General features: G+C 41.2%; 1 long non-coding RNA gene across 2 annotated transcripts in view; it reads left to right on the top strand.

The window, feature by feature from the left end:
- LOC114024732 overlaps positions 1-14832 on the top strand; it is a 46340-nt gene extending 31508 nt beyond the window's left edge. For both annotated transcript variants that reach the window (XR_003566943.1, XR_003566944.1), the window contains exon 3: positions 14726-14832. This is a non-coding gene — a long non-coding RNA (uncharacterized LOC114024732). The remainder of the gene's footprint in view (positions 1-14725) is intronic.
- The last annotated feature ends 273 nt before the right edge of the window (positions 14833-15105 follow it).

Raw genomic sequence — 15105 nt, 5'->3', positions numbered from 1 at the left:
TGCACGCAGAAGGGATAACTTGCTAATCATTGCACAGAGGCAAGGGTCTGATAGCCCAGGAGTCTCAAGGCAGGCAACTCAGACAAACAAGAAGGTAGGGGTTGCCAATAACCTCCCCCTCCAATCAGGAAACTCAAAGGACCCCCAAATAAGTTCCTGGAATGTGAATTAGCTATTTAGACTCAGCACCTAGGAGGGACAAGTAAAAAAGAATTATTCCTGTTGACCGAGAGACATTTGGTGTCTTTCTTTGTTTCATGTGTTGCCATGGCCAAAGAATTTATCACCAAGTAGCCAGCCTATTTGTGAGGTAAGGGTGTGATTGATCGTAAGCACGTCACAGACTTTTGGGGGAATAGTTTGTATCAATTATACTGCCTTAATAAATACCCCTTTCTAAAAGCTACAGGTTTGGTTGACTATCAGTAAACAAGCATTTGTTAAATGTTTACTATGTGCCAGGAATTGGACGAAAACCTGGCCATACAAAGAAAGTGGGAAAACGTGGTCCCCGTCCTCAAGGACTAAATGATGTGAGGAAGTACACTGGTTGGGTGTTCATTTCTAATTTAGCATTAGAAAACCATACCCTTGCTTTTCTGAGACCCAAAGGGGTAGGATATCCACACTTGGTGGCTCAGACTCGTCCTGGTGAGTGGGAACAGATTCCTTTCAGTGCTTGTGTTAGACTTAGTTAAGCTACAGGCACATTCTGTTGATGGGAGCATACCTGAAGCCCTTCCAGCATTTTAGAAACTGCTTGCCTGAGAGAACCCAGGGCTACTTCACACTGAGGCTTTTGAAAAAGACATAAGCAGACAGAAGGAAGCGTGGAAGAGAGCAAACAAGCCCATTAGGAGCCTTTGATCTAATGAGATCTCTATTTTGATGATAACATTTTAGCAGAAGAACACTGGATTTGGAATTCAGAGAACAGGGTTTGAATTTGAGCTCTGCTGCTCCTTGTGGGCAAATTACCAAACCTTTCAAAATCTCTGCCTCATCTACAAAATAAAGGGTTTGGACCAGATGGCCTTGGAGGTCCTTATGATTCTGTCTCCTCATCTCTGTGGACCTCAGTTTCCTCATCTGTCAAATGAGGGGGTTAGACTAACCTCTGCATCTATGATTCTATGACTAGATGAATCCAGTGGTCCCTTCTGGTTCTAAATGCATGAATCCTAGTCATAAGGACTGGGCCCTTCAGGGTCTGAATAATCACTCTTCTAAATATTGCATTTTTAGAAGTGGTTTATATCTTGACCAAAACAAAAGCTTAGCTCCGGGAGTTCTATGGACACTGCGGGAGGTAGGACTTCCCTTCTTCAGCTGGCCCATTTGAAAAGATCATGGCTTTTGAGTTTTAATCAGTCAACTACTTTGCCACTGCCCCACATTGGGAATTGGGGTGAGCCCAACTATATGAAGGCAATAGATGAGTCTAAAAGTCCTTTTCTGCCTTATTTCTCTCAGGTCATTGTTACAGGAAGTGGGTAGTAGTCGTCCTTCAATGAACCCTTGATAAATCAGGATGCTTTGACTCTTTTTGGTAACAGTTTTCCTATCTTTTTCTACTTCCTTGGAGGCTTCTAGTTAAAGAGAAAAACCAAGACCTCTGAATTATGTCTGGTTCCCTTACACTGGGACAGATTTTGTTTAGAACAAAACAACACACGACAGTACAATATCTCAGAACGTCAGAGGTGGACTTCAGAGATTATGTAATCCAACCTTCCCTTTTGACAGATGAGAGAAGCCCAGAAGAAAGGAAATGGGATGGTGAAGTGGAAAGCATTTGGACTTGGGAATCAGCAAACGTGGGATTGAGCGATGACTCCCCCGCTTATTACTGGGGTGACCTTAGGGGAATTCTTTTCCTTTGTGGTGCCTCATTTTCCTTCTCTGTCAAAACAAAGAGGTTGGACTGCATGGTCTCTGATGTTCCTTCCAGCTCTAAAACGATGATTCAGATAATAACGACAACAATAAGACACCCACAGTAAAGGACGTTCCAACCTAGATCTTCTGAAGAGAAAACCCAGAATCCTCTCCGCTCCATCAGTGACTCCACTTGAAGGTCACAAAGCTCTTGCTCGAGTGCTCATCACATTGGTGACTCCATCTCCCGTTCACTGAGCCAGCTCAGCTCCGAGCCATTCCACACTCCCCCTAGGATGGGAGTAGAGTCCAAGGGCTGGCCTTCAGTGGGGCTGTCAGTGGGAGTCCTTCGGTTCCCCTTCTCCCCCCTTCCCAAACCTCACCCCACTGTGGCGTAACCGGGTACGACTGGGTCGCCAGACTGGTGAAACCTGAACAGTTGGAGACCAAAGGAAGCACTTGATGACAAGAGGGTGGGGTGTGGTGAGCAGGTAAAGGGGGAGCAGGGGGGCTCAAAGAGGGAGGGAGGGAGAGACTGGCTCTATTTATTTTCTAATGAAGACAGACTATATATTTCTTCTCTATTGTCTTTATCATGGTGAAATCTTATGAGTCTGATTTGTGCGAGGCCCTGTATGCATTGTTCTGCTATTTGGTTTTGATAAAATGTGGGCATTGTACACGATGTTCCCTAGCGACGTCAAACCTCGCCTCATGGGTAATGGGTGGCACAGGGCCATACCACAAGTTGTGCAATGCTGGGGCAGGAAAAACATTGCTGCTACTAGGGGATTAAGGTTGGTATTTCACATTGAACTTTTAAAAAAGGGAGGGAGGAGAGAGAGAGAAAGAGAGAGAGAGAAGAGAAAAGGAAGAGAGAGAGAGAAAGAGAGAGGGGAGGGGGAGGGAAGAAGGAAGAGGAGGAGGAGGAGGAGGAGGAGAAAGAGACAGAGACAGAGACAGAGAGAGAGACAGAGACAGAGAGAGAAAAGAAACTTCAGTTCCAAAAGACAAGAATGTTTTTCTGGGTCAGTCATTGAATTTAGAACTTTGGAACACTGTAGAGTATAATTCTAGATAAACGTTTTTATTTGGCAGATAAGAAAATGGAGGCCCAGTGAAGGTAGCGGGCTCTGGACCTCTCTCCCCAGTGCAGCCTTCTCATGAAGCTTTGCTATGTTGAAAAATGTTGTCTTTTTACTCCTTGTTTAAAAATTTTTCTTTTTTATAATTAATTTAACAATTGCCAACACAGACGATCATTTCGGTATTTGAAGAAGAACCAAAGGTGAAATATGTCTGGAAACATGGATTCTGATCTTATCTAGCTTGTTTCAAATAGAAGTAAGAGCTCACTGCTCCTTCTAGGGGCCAAGGGCTGGCCCTGAAGTTACCTGCCCAGGTATTTAAAAGGCCGGGATCACTCACAGCAACTTCCATGTGACGGAGGCCCAGGCACATACTCTTCCATGGAACCATACGGGGTGTGGGCCTGTTCCTGATGAGAGCTAGGAGAAGGCAAAGAGACCCTTACCACTTCCATTTCCCTTGAGGGTCCCAGAAGCAGAAATTGGAACTCCACCAGAAGCACTTCAGAAAACTCCCTTAGAAACACGAGACAGTGGCTGCTTACAAGCAGTGGATTATGAGCTTATTAAGGCCATAATTACAATGCTGTGTTTGGGATGGTCTTGCAAAGAAAGAATTTTGCCTCACTTTTTTTCAGAGAACCACTCGGCTTTGGAATCAAGACCTAGACAGTGGCTTGTACCTTGATAGTTCAGAGCTGAGTGAGAAAAGTTGCAGCCTTAATTTCCTTATATATACATACATACATACATACATATATATATATGTATGTATGTATGTATGTATGTATGTATGTATGTATATATATGTATATATATGTATGTATATATGTATATATACATATGTATGTATGTGTAGATATATTTCTACATATAAAGAGGCTTGGATTCCTTCCCAGCTCTAATATTCTGGTTTTTTTTTTTTTCATTCTAAGGTCCCTTCTAACTCTAACATTTCACATTCTATGTTTTGAGTTTCCTTTTAACTCTGACATACTATATTTTAATGTTTTTTTCTTGTTTTCACATTCTATATTCTATGTTCTAGGGCAGCTCAGTGGTGCAGTAGAGTCGGGAAGACTCATCTTCCTGAGTTCAAATCTGGACTAAGACACTTAATAGCTGTGTGACCCTGGGCAAGTCATCTACTCCTGTTTGCCTCAGTTTCCCTATCTGTAAAATGAGCTGGAGAAGGAAATGGCAAACCACTCCAGGATCTCTGCCAAGAAAACCCCAAATGGGGTCATGAAGAGTCAGACACAGCTGAAAATGACTGAATCACAGCAAAAATTTTATATTCTAAGGCGCCTCCCAGTTCTAGTACCTTATGTTCTGGGCTTTGAGGTCCCTTCAGCTCTGACATTTTATGTTCTATTCCATGACTATGTTAGATGGATTACGGTCCCTTCAAGCTTCAAATTCTGGGTTCTAAATTCCCTCCCATTTCTAATACTCCGTGATCTGTGTCCTAGGGTCCCTTTAAGCTCTAATACTCTAGGTTCCAAGTTTTCTTCTAAGTCTAAAATTCTATTTTCTGTGTTCTTAGCCCCCTGAGTACGTGTGATCTCTGTTCTAAGATCTCTTCCAGCTCTAATGTTCTATGTTCTGAAGTCCCTTCAAACTCTGACATTCTACATCCTACAGACCCATCTGTTCTAACGTTCAGTCCAGTTCTAACATTCCAAAGGCTCTGTTTCAGACTCCTTTCTAACTCAGATATTCTAGGTTCTAAGGACCCTCTCAGGGATTCCATGTTCTGTGTTTGAAGGTCCCCTCCGACACTGACTTTCTCTGTTCTGTGTAAGGAGGTCTCTTCCTGTTCTAACATGACACGTTCCCCTGTTTCTGTGACATGGATATGGTACCTAGGAGTGATGGTGCTGGGGAACAAAGTGGAAAGGTTGAAAGTGTTTAGCTAGCTAAGGAGTAATTCCTGTCCTATACCACTGAGACTTAAACCATGGAGAGACCCACGTCCAACTGTGACCAGGTCCATCGGGCATATCATGATATGTGTATGCATGCATGCATAATATATATACACACATACACACAAATGTGCATGTGTGTTTGTGTGTGTGTGTGTGTGTGTGTATGTGTGCCTTCATTTTTCAGTGCCTCCACCGTCTGTCCTACAGGAACCCTGGGTGGGAGGTAGTAGCTCTGTCCTTGTAAATATGACTATCCCTTGAAATCTAAATTTACTGAATTAACGTTTTTAAGTAAAACGGAAAAAGTATATGCCATATATATATATATGTGCCTCCATATATGTGTGTGTTTGTGCATGTATGAGTGTGTATGTTTGTGGGTATGTATATGTTGGGGCTTAGTGAACTCCCATCCTCTCTGTCACTTGAGCCTGTTTTTCTTGAACGACAAGATTAGCGATTACCTAAAGAGGTAAATGCGGGAAGCCCTCAAAGTAGTTACCAGGACACACAGCAAGCTAGAAGGTTTTGTTTTAGGGTTCAGATCAGCTCTAGGACAGCTTGGTATGTGTCCTTTACTTTTGGGGATACAAGAACAATTCAAATAAATACGTGTAAAAACGTATATTACATATATACATACAGATCTATAACATCATATATAAAATATATACTCTGTATATGCGTGTGTGTGTTGTGTGTGTGTGTAATTAGGAGATTGGCCAATGAGGACCCAAGCAATAGAGCACGAGTGATATGGTGTCTGGTACCAGCCCATGAGGAGGCTGGATGAAGCTGTTTCTGGACATGTGCAATGGGTGATCCTTGCCCCCTGCTTCTGAGCACGCACAAGTATCTTCAAACTATTTCCTGTTGGCCTATTAGGTGGTGATATTAAAAGCCTTTCACTTGGTTGCTGAGTGGGTGTACAAAAGGGTCCATGGGAAGAACTCTGGCCCTCTTCCTTGGTGGCAAATGAGAAAGAAAAAATGCTCTGGGTCTCTGGATATCAACACAGCAGTGGTAGCAACAAGTCTTGTGTCTTCACCCAGGCAGCATGTGACCATAAACACATGGAGCTGCTACCATTTTTTTGGGGGGGGGGGGGGGGTATCTTTCTGTGTTTCTTCTTTCCTGGGCTTAGGTGAATTCCTAGGTGAATGAGTATCATAGATGGAATAGGCCAGGTTACAATCTTAGAAGCTTCAGCCATCCAAGATCCCCTCAGCAGCTGGAGCTGGTAGTAGTAATAGCCAAATCTGGTCAGGAGCCAGCCCTGAGCAGCAGCCTGCTTGACCCAACCTGGAAGTGAGTTGGCCCAGCAGCCCAGATCCATGCTCTTAAAGCAAGGGAATATAGCTGTCAACTATGCCACACCCAGAAGTGAACTCCATGGGGATTTTGCAAAGGAAAAAAAGGACTCCCAGCAGGGAATGTTTTATAGCAAGCACTTCCAGTTTGACTCCATTCTTTCCAGAGACTGAATGGGTATGTAAATGGGCAAGTGTGCTCTTGGTTTGGGGATGTTTTTGTGCTATGTTCTCTCAGTAAATATCCCTTTGTAAAAGCTAATTGATGTTAATTGGTTAGTTGATATGGAGGGTTGCATACCATATTAAAGACAGCTTCCAACCTCTGTTACCCTTAAGACTCTCAAAGGAAAAGTAATAGCCAAGCTCTGAGGACTTTGGTAGTCCAAAAGGGATGGTGACAGTTAGCCCAGAACCTATAGCCCAGCAATGTGGGATCTTATCCGGGATAAGTAATGGACCCTTTGCATTTGGGGGGAATTGCCACAGAGACTTTCCACTAGGACTCCATTGACTTGGGATACTCTAGATTTCAGGATACACTAGAAGAAAGTTGGCTTTTTTTTCCCTTCTATCTTTTGTTTTAGGCTGTGATTGTACAGTCCATTTTCTGGTACATTTCCTTACAAGTCAAACCAGTTTCTTTGTGGTTTTTGCTTGCTTGAATGCTTCTGCATTGATATCTGCTGTATTATTGTGTACCCAGTATGAATACTGCAGCTAACATGGGTTGTACCAATTTTATAAGCCTAAAATACTGGTGCCCAGCTCATAAGTGTGCATTGTTGGTTTTTTTTTTTCTTTTGACCTTTACTGTGATTGCTTGTTTTACTGTGAGATTCTTATGGACTGCAGATTGACAATAACAAGGCATTTTCTCCCTATGGGCCTCAGTTTCCTCTTCTGAGAAATGAGAGGATTGGAATAGATAATGATCTCAAAGATCTCTTTGAGTTCTGAATCCTATGAGGTTCTGTTTTCAAGCTATCCCTTTCTGGTCTATACATTCATAGTACTCTACTGGCCCCTGTCTACTCAAGAAAAGCTGTTCTAGTCACTATGCCTCAAGGTCATGGTCCAAAACAGGTAAGACCAGTGTAGACATCCATAGGAAAGACACATAAAAAAAAATGAATGCTTAGCAAAGAGCCCAGGTCACAAATGATCTGAGAATGATTGAGAAGTGGACATTCAGATCATGGCTTGGGGTGAATGCCATTAATATTGAAAGATCACCTCCTTTCTGCTTGGTCAGAGGAGGGTGAGATTCTCAGAGGTTTTCTTGTAGTTGTGAGAGATCAATAGATGAAACTGGGGGCTTGGAGCAAAGGCATTTGGCTATGACAAATGGACAGCACATGATGTAATGCAGTAGAAACATGGTAGAGAATGATTCTTTCAGGGAGGGAACCATCGTTAGCCCAGCACTTAATGTGCTTTGGTCTGTACCATTCTCTGTCCCTCCCTCCTTTACTTCTGTCCCTCCCCCATCTTCTCTGTCTTTCCAAATCCTCCCCATGCTACATGGCTGAGTCTAGTTTCTTCATGAAGCCTTACCTAGACACCCAAATACCCAGTGATCTTTAAATCCTAGAGCTAAAAAGGATGTTAGAAGTCACCTCCTCCAACCTCCTCATGTTACAGATCAGAGGACGGCTTGTCTAGAGGTTCATGAACTTTCCCAAGCTCAACAAAGTGAAAAGAGGCAGAGGGGGATTTGAACTTGGGTCCTCTGACTCCAAATCTATTATTCTTTTCATTCTATTATACTGATCTCTTCCTCCTCTGGAGGGATATATATTTGAACTAATCTCTCTATCTATTGGGCAGCTAGTTGGTGCCATAGTGCATAGAGCGCGGGTCTGGAGTCAGGAAGATTTATCTTCTGAGTTCATATCTGGCCTCAGATACTTATGGGCTGTGTGACCCTGGGCAAGTCACTTAACTCTGTTTGCCTCAGTTTGCTAATCTGTAAAATGAGCTGGAGAAGGGAATGGCAAACCACTCCAGCATCTGCCAAGAAAACCCCAAGTGGAGTCATGAAGAATGGGACATGACTAAAAATGACTGATCTATCTCAGTATTGTGTACTAAAAAGTATCTAAATATATATACTAAGCAATAAGAATTCAAATATATATACATACTAAGTAATAAGTGTCTCTATATACACACACACACACACACACTAGGAAGAATCCATATATATATATATATATACACACATACTAAGTAACAAGTACACACACATATGTGTTACTAAGGTATCTATACTATATCTTACTAATCAGACCTTGATTAGAGAGTTGTATATTTTTTCTGCTGTCCAGAATGTGGGAGATTGTAGAATAATAATAGTAATAAAAATAGCTAATATTTATATACCATTTACTATGTACCAGGTACTTCTCTAAATAAGCATTATCTTGTTTGTTCCCACAACTCTGGGAGAGTGCTATTATTACAGATCAGGAAACTAAGGCAAATAGAGGTGAAGTGATTTGCTCAGGGTCACACACCTTATAAGTGTCTGAGGCTGGATTTGAACTCAGGTCTTCCTGACTCCAGACCTGTCACTCTTTCCAATACCTAGCCGCCAATGCAAAGAATGAAATGACCAAAAACAATGCAAATGATTAAAGGATTAGAGAATAAATCCAGTAAGGAAGGGGGACTAATTACGTTTGAGAAGTAAGCGTTGAGGTCTGCTTTCACTTTCAAATGGGTAATGCTAAAATTTGTGAGGGATTATAGCTCTTTCACATTTGTGAAGGATTGTAGCTCCTGAATCCCCTAAAGTGGTCTCATTATTCAAATTCACACAGAATATTTCCATTGGATTGGAACCAATGATGATATTTTACATAATTGTAACTTTGAATAACATGTCTGAATACACGGGACCACTTCACAAGATTTCTTATTTGCACTAATCAAGACCTAACTGTATTAAGTGGTGAAGACTGGTCTTTATAGAGGTTCAAAGAAAATGAAATGAGCTTTAATCATAGAAGGAAAATTTTCAGATGGCTATCTGGCTGTTTTTGGCATCTGAAGTCTTGGACAAGGTTACAAGTTAGGTCACAGTTCCTTCTATAAAATTCTTTCAGAATAAAAAGTGGTGGGAAAAATGCAGCCTAGTGGAAAGAATGGTAGGCTTGGCTATGTGGCCTTGGGCAAGTCACTTAATTTCTCTGGGTCTCAGGTTCCTCATCTACAAAATGGGGTCAAGAGTATTTGAAGTTCCTACCTCACTTGACTGTTTTGGGGAGAATGATTTGTAAACATTAAATTGTTATGGAAGTGTGAGCCGTTATTATGGGCCTGGAATAGTAGAGCTGATGAAGAGGGCTGAGTTTCTTCAAGACTGGAATGTGGCATATTTTTATCAGTCTCCTCTACCCCACATTTCAGTTCTTCCCCACTCAGAAACTCAGTATCCTTAGGTTGCCCCAGTCTGTTTGAAAGGAAAGAAAGCGATCTGATAAAATAATCCACATTAAGTTGTCAGAGAGTAGATTTTTATCTCTTCTATTTGTGTCTGAAATGAGGGAGAGGACAAAGAAAGAACAAAGCAATGAAACCCTAATGGTGAAATTGCAGACATAACGGGGAGAGATATTTGTGGATAGGGAGAAGTTCCCAGTGCTCCTTAAATTATACCTCATAGACAAGCATTTATTTTGCCTACTCATACATACATGCTCACATTCATACATACAGATGTGATCAAGGTAGATGATTTCTTAAAGTTCCAGACAGACCCAGGATTTTGTGATTGAAAAATAGGTATCACCTAAGGTTCTGTGTGTTAGAGGAATTAGAAGATTTTGACTTAGAAGAAATTGTTCAAATCATCTGGTCAAATCTCTTATTTTACAGAGAAGGAAACCAAGGCACAGAGAGATGAAGCAATTTTTCAAGATCACACAGATTGAAAAAACAAATAGCAGTGATACTACTGAAAGGTTTCAAATCATTATAAATCAGCTAGAGATAATTATCCATGGCCACCTCAGAAAAGTCAGTTAATTTGTATCCAAGAAGGATGAAGAAACAGAAGTTGAAGTCTCAGTGATGAGAGGAGTGATTGCTGGGAGGAAGAGGAAACAGTCACCAAAATATGGAGTAGCAAAAATTTTGACTAAAGAGTATACAATTATCCCTTCCACATCAAGACTTTGCCCATTGTGGTTTCCATATATTGTGGGTCGGCATAAGAAATTAAATGGGAATTTTTGGAAAGTTTTGCAAAAGCCTCAGATGACACTTGAAGGCCAGTAGATGACACAGAAAAAAGTTTAGAAATGCAGAAATGTATAACATATATGTATAGTGTTGTACAATATCAACATATTTTATCTTTTAATATCATAATAATTTAGACTTCTTCTCTGGTAGGGAGAGCCAAAAAATTTTTCTTGGATTTTCCAGATTATGGGAGGGAGGGGTGCGTGTGGAGGCACTGTACAGTTAACCCCCATGATGTGGAAGAGATAACTGTGATGAGAGAGAGAGACAGAGAGAGAGAGAGAGAGACAGAGAGAGACAGAGAGAGAGTTGTTTGTCTAATTGTTTTAGCAGTCTTTGTTCCGGACATTCTTTATGTATTTGTCTTTGTGTGATGGTTAGGTCATTCTCTTTTGCATAGTTAAGAGGCTTATTCAGGAGGCTCTGCAATGTTTAAGGGCTCCACAAAATCAGCACAGTCTCATCCACCAACAGGAAAATTGGGAGGGAATGCTCTTCACCTTGAACTCTGTGCTGGTCTTCCTCCATGACAGTGGCAAACACTTCTGAGGAGCCTACATCTCCCTGTTTTATGGATCACTTGATATTAGTGATCAGAAGGACAGCAAGGGCATTTCAAAATCAAGGAATTTCGTATGATTTTGATTTATTTATGGGAAACACTTTGTTGGAGAAGAAGACCTGTAAGGGAGTGTTGTTTTACTGAATTAAACATTGTTGCTTTTTAAAAAGTCATCAACAAGCAATAAGCACAGCTATATCTTGTATTCCCAATATCTTTTTATTCAGTTGATTGAATATAAAGATAAGGCCTATTGTAGAACATCATTTGAAAGACTTAATTTCCTGTTCCCTTCATATACCTTCATTAGGGATATACCCTTGATGGGTACAGATTATTTTTGGAAAAATTTTGTATAGCTGGGAAAGTAGGCATACGAATCAGTAGGACCTTTGAGCTCTAAATCCTATGATGCTGTCTTTTGTCTTTGTATCCCCAGCATTTGGCACAGTGCCTGGAACACAATAGGATCTTAATGAATGTTTTTTGACTGACTGATCCACTATTTGATCTAACATAGATACTGGTCAGGATACAAAGAGATTTTGATAGGCTTGTACATGGGGCTGAGTCTGAGAAGATATTTCAGTAAGGATGAAATGTAAAGTTTAAAATTTGGGTTCAAGTAATCAACTTCATTGTGAACTGACCCAATCGTTCTGGAGAGCAATTTGGAACTATGGCCAAAGGGCTATAAAATTGTGCACAGCCTTTGATCTAGCAATACCACTGCTAGGTCTATATCTCAAAGACATAAAAAAAAAAAAGGGAAAAGGACTTATTTGGACAAAAAAATTTATAGCAGCTCTTTTTCGTAATGACTAGGAATTAGAAATCAAAGGGATGCCCATCAATTTGGGAATGGCTAAACAAGCTGTGGTATATGATTGTGACGGAATATTATTGCGCTATAAGAAATGACAAGCTGGGGGCAGCTAGGTGGCGCAGTGAGCACTGGCCCTGGATTCAGGAGTATCTGAATTCACATAGGGCCTCAGACACATAACACTTACTAGCTGTGTGACCCTGGGCAAGTCACTTAACCCCATTGCCTAGCCAAAACAAAACAAAACAAACAAAACAAAACAAAAAAACAAAAACAAAGAAAGAAAAGACAAGCTGAATGATTTCAGAAAAAACCTGGAAAGACTTACACGAACTGATGCAAAGTGAAGTAGAACCAGGAGAATGTTGTACACAGTAACAGCAATACTGTTTGATGAAGAATCATGAATGACTTAGCTATTCTCAGAAATACAATGATCCAAGACAATTCCAAAGGACTAATGATGAAACATACTATCCATCTCCAGAGAAAGAACTGATATTGATTGAATACAGACTGAAGCATGCTATTTTTCACTTCGTTTTTTATCTGAGTCGTCTTGTACGAAATGATCAATGTGGAAATCTTTTACATAATTGCACATGTATAAATTATATCGAATTGCTTAACATCTCAGGGAAGGAGGGAAGGAAAAAGAGAATTTGGAACTCAAAATGTTTTTTAAATGTTTAAAAAATTGTTTTAACATGTAATTGGGGAAATAATAAAGTATTACATAAAAAAATGATCAATTTCACAAGCATAGGATGAGAGAGGCATGGTAAGACAGTAGTTTGTAGGGAAGAGATCTGGGAATTTTAATGGACTGTAGGCTCAATATGAGTTAGCAGTGTGAAGGGACAGCCACGTTAGCTAATGTGACCTTAGACTACATCAAGAGAGACAGAGGTTCCAGAAAGGAGATGAAAATCCCTCTGTATTCTGTCCTGGCCAGACCACATTGGAAGTATTGGGTTTAGTCTGGGCCAGCATAAGTTTAGGGATAAGATGGAAATTGTCCAGAAGAAGGCAACTAGGATGGTCAAGGACCTTGAGTCTATATCATATAAGGAGAAGTTGGTGGATCTGCGGATGCTCAGCCTTGAGAAGACAGCTCTAAGAGGACATAAGTGGTGACTTCCAATGGGTGGAGGAGGTCAGTTCTCATTAGCCCTGGAAGATAAAACCAGGAATAATGGGGGGAAGTTACAAAGAGGGAAAACTTAAATGTCATTTCAGGAAAACAGAAACTTGCAAAACTTCTTGAAAACTAGAGTTATCCAATGGAGGAATTGGCTGCCTAGAGAAGTAATGGGTTTGTTGCCTCAACCTCCTAGAATTCCTAGCCTCCATCAAAGCGCAGCTAATGAGCTACATCCTGTATGAGGCTTTTCTTATCTGTTCTCCCCTCCTCACCCCTATGAGGTACGGGTGCCTCCCTTCCCCAAATTACCTTGTATTAAGAGCTAACATTTATATAGTCCTTACTCTGTGCCAGGCTCTGTGCTAAGCACTTAATAATTTTTATCTCCTTTGATCCTCACAACAACCCTTGGAGACAGGTGCTATTATTATTCCCATTTTACAGATGAAGAAACTGAGGCAGAGATTAAATGACTTGCCCAGTGTCAGATAGCTAGTAAGTGTCTGAAGCTTGATTTGAGCTCAGGTCTTCCTGACTCCCAGCCCAGTGTTCTACCCACTGAGCCACCAACTGTCCCAAAGTATTTTGACTTTGACTGTATTTTGCACCCCTTTTTATGTGTCCATGTTGTTTCCCCATAGAATGTAAACTCGCTGAGAACAAAACCTGTTTCATTTTGTGTGTTTGTATCGCAGAGCCTGGCACATAGTAGGTGCTTAGTAAATGCTTATTGGTTGATTTATTGAGTGATTCCTCCATCCCTTGAGATTTTTTAGCAAAGGCTGGAAGACCACTTGTCCTCTGAAGCATGAACACATTACCAAGAATGCCTGATAGGACCCAGTTAAGCTGATATCTATCCGAAGATGCACATTCACAAAGGACATAGGAAATAGTTAGGTTGGAGTAGCCGAAACTACAAGTTATGAAGACTTGAGTCTGAATCCTGCCTTAGGAACTTAAGAGCTGAGTGATCCTAGCAGGTCAAACAACCCTACCTAGCCTCAGTTTCCTCATCTGTAACATGAGGATACTAATGGCACCTACCTCACAGGGTTGTTGTGAGGATCAAAATTAAATGAGATAATATATGAACAGGGCTTTGTAAATTGTAAAGCATTTTAAAAATGTTAGCTATTACTATGACATAATTATTCCCAGAGTGGGGGAGTTATCCAATTAACAGATATTTATTGATTATCCACTATGTGACTGAGATTTCACTAGGTACTCCTTTGGGACACGAAAAGTACAATGTGAGCTAGGACCCTGACTGTAGGAAGCTTATCGTCTGGCTGGAGAGACAGGCTGGATAGCCTGTCACACAATTTCTAGGGGCAGACGTCAGCCTCGGTGTGGCATCGGCCCTCAATCCCCCTGGCAGCATTTCAGTGCTCAGAATGCGGGACATATTCCCTCTCTGTTATCTGACTCCACTATCGGCCTCCAGGAAAACACAGGACTTCTGGGAAAAAGGATGCTTGACAAAGGCAAATGGGGGAGTCCATAGCCTGGCTGGAAATCCTAGCAGCTGCTCCTGAGGCATTGCTTGACAGCACTGGTGTTCATGAGCCTGGCCCAGAGCCTTCTGGGACCCAGAACAACCAGTCTGTTGTGGATGGTCTTGAACCATCAATAATGTGATAGAACTTGGGGGTTGGGGGTTGGAGGCAGAGAGAAAGAAGGTGTTTGAGTGAAGCAAAGACTTAATGGGGAATTCTCGTTTCTCTTGCAGCCTACCAGGGGAAAGACGAAATCTGAGCATCTGTGTTCAAATACTGGCCTTTCTGCTCCCTATCTGTGTGGCCTTGGGTATATCGCTTGGCTTCCTTGGCCCTCAGTTTCCTCATCTGTAAATAAAGGAGCTGGATTCAATAGCCTCTAAGGTCCTTTAAAACTATTTATTTATTTATTTATTAGTTTTCAACATTCACTACTGTAAGCTTTTGAGTTCTAAATTTTTCCCCTCCCCAAGATGGCAAGCAATCTGATATATGCTATGCATGTACCATCATACTAAACACATTTCCACGTTAGTCATGTTGGGAAAAAAGAATCAGAATAAAAGGGAAAAGCTACAAGAAAGAAAAAAAAAGGAGACACAATAGTATGCTT

The sequence above is a fragment of the Vombatus ursinus genome, unplaced genomic scaffold, assembly GCF_900497805.2.
Source record: "Vombatus ursinus unplaced genomic scaffold, bare-nosed wombat genome assembly UNPS02014822.1, whole genome shotgun sequence".
Taxonomy (NCBI): domain Eukaryota; kingdom Metazoa; phylum Chordata; class Mammalia; order Diprotodontia; family Vombatidae; genus Vombatus; species Vombatus ursinus.
Note: the sequence above shows the minus strand (reverse complement) of the source record. Positions and strands in the feature narration are given on the sequence as shown.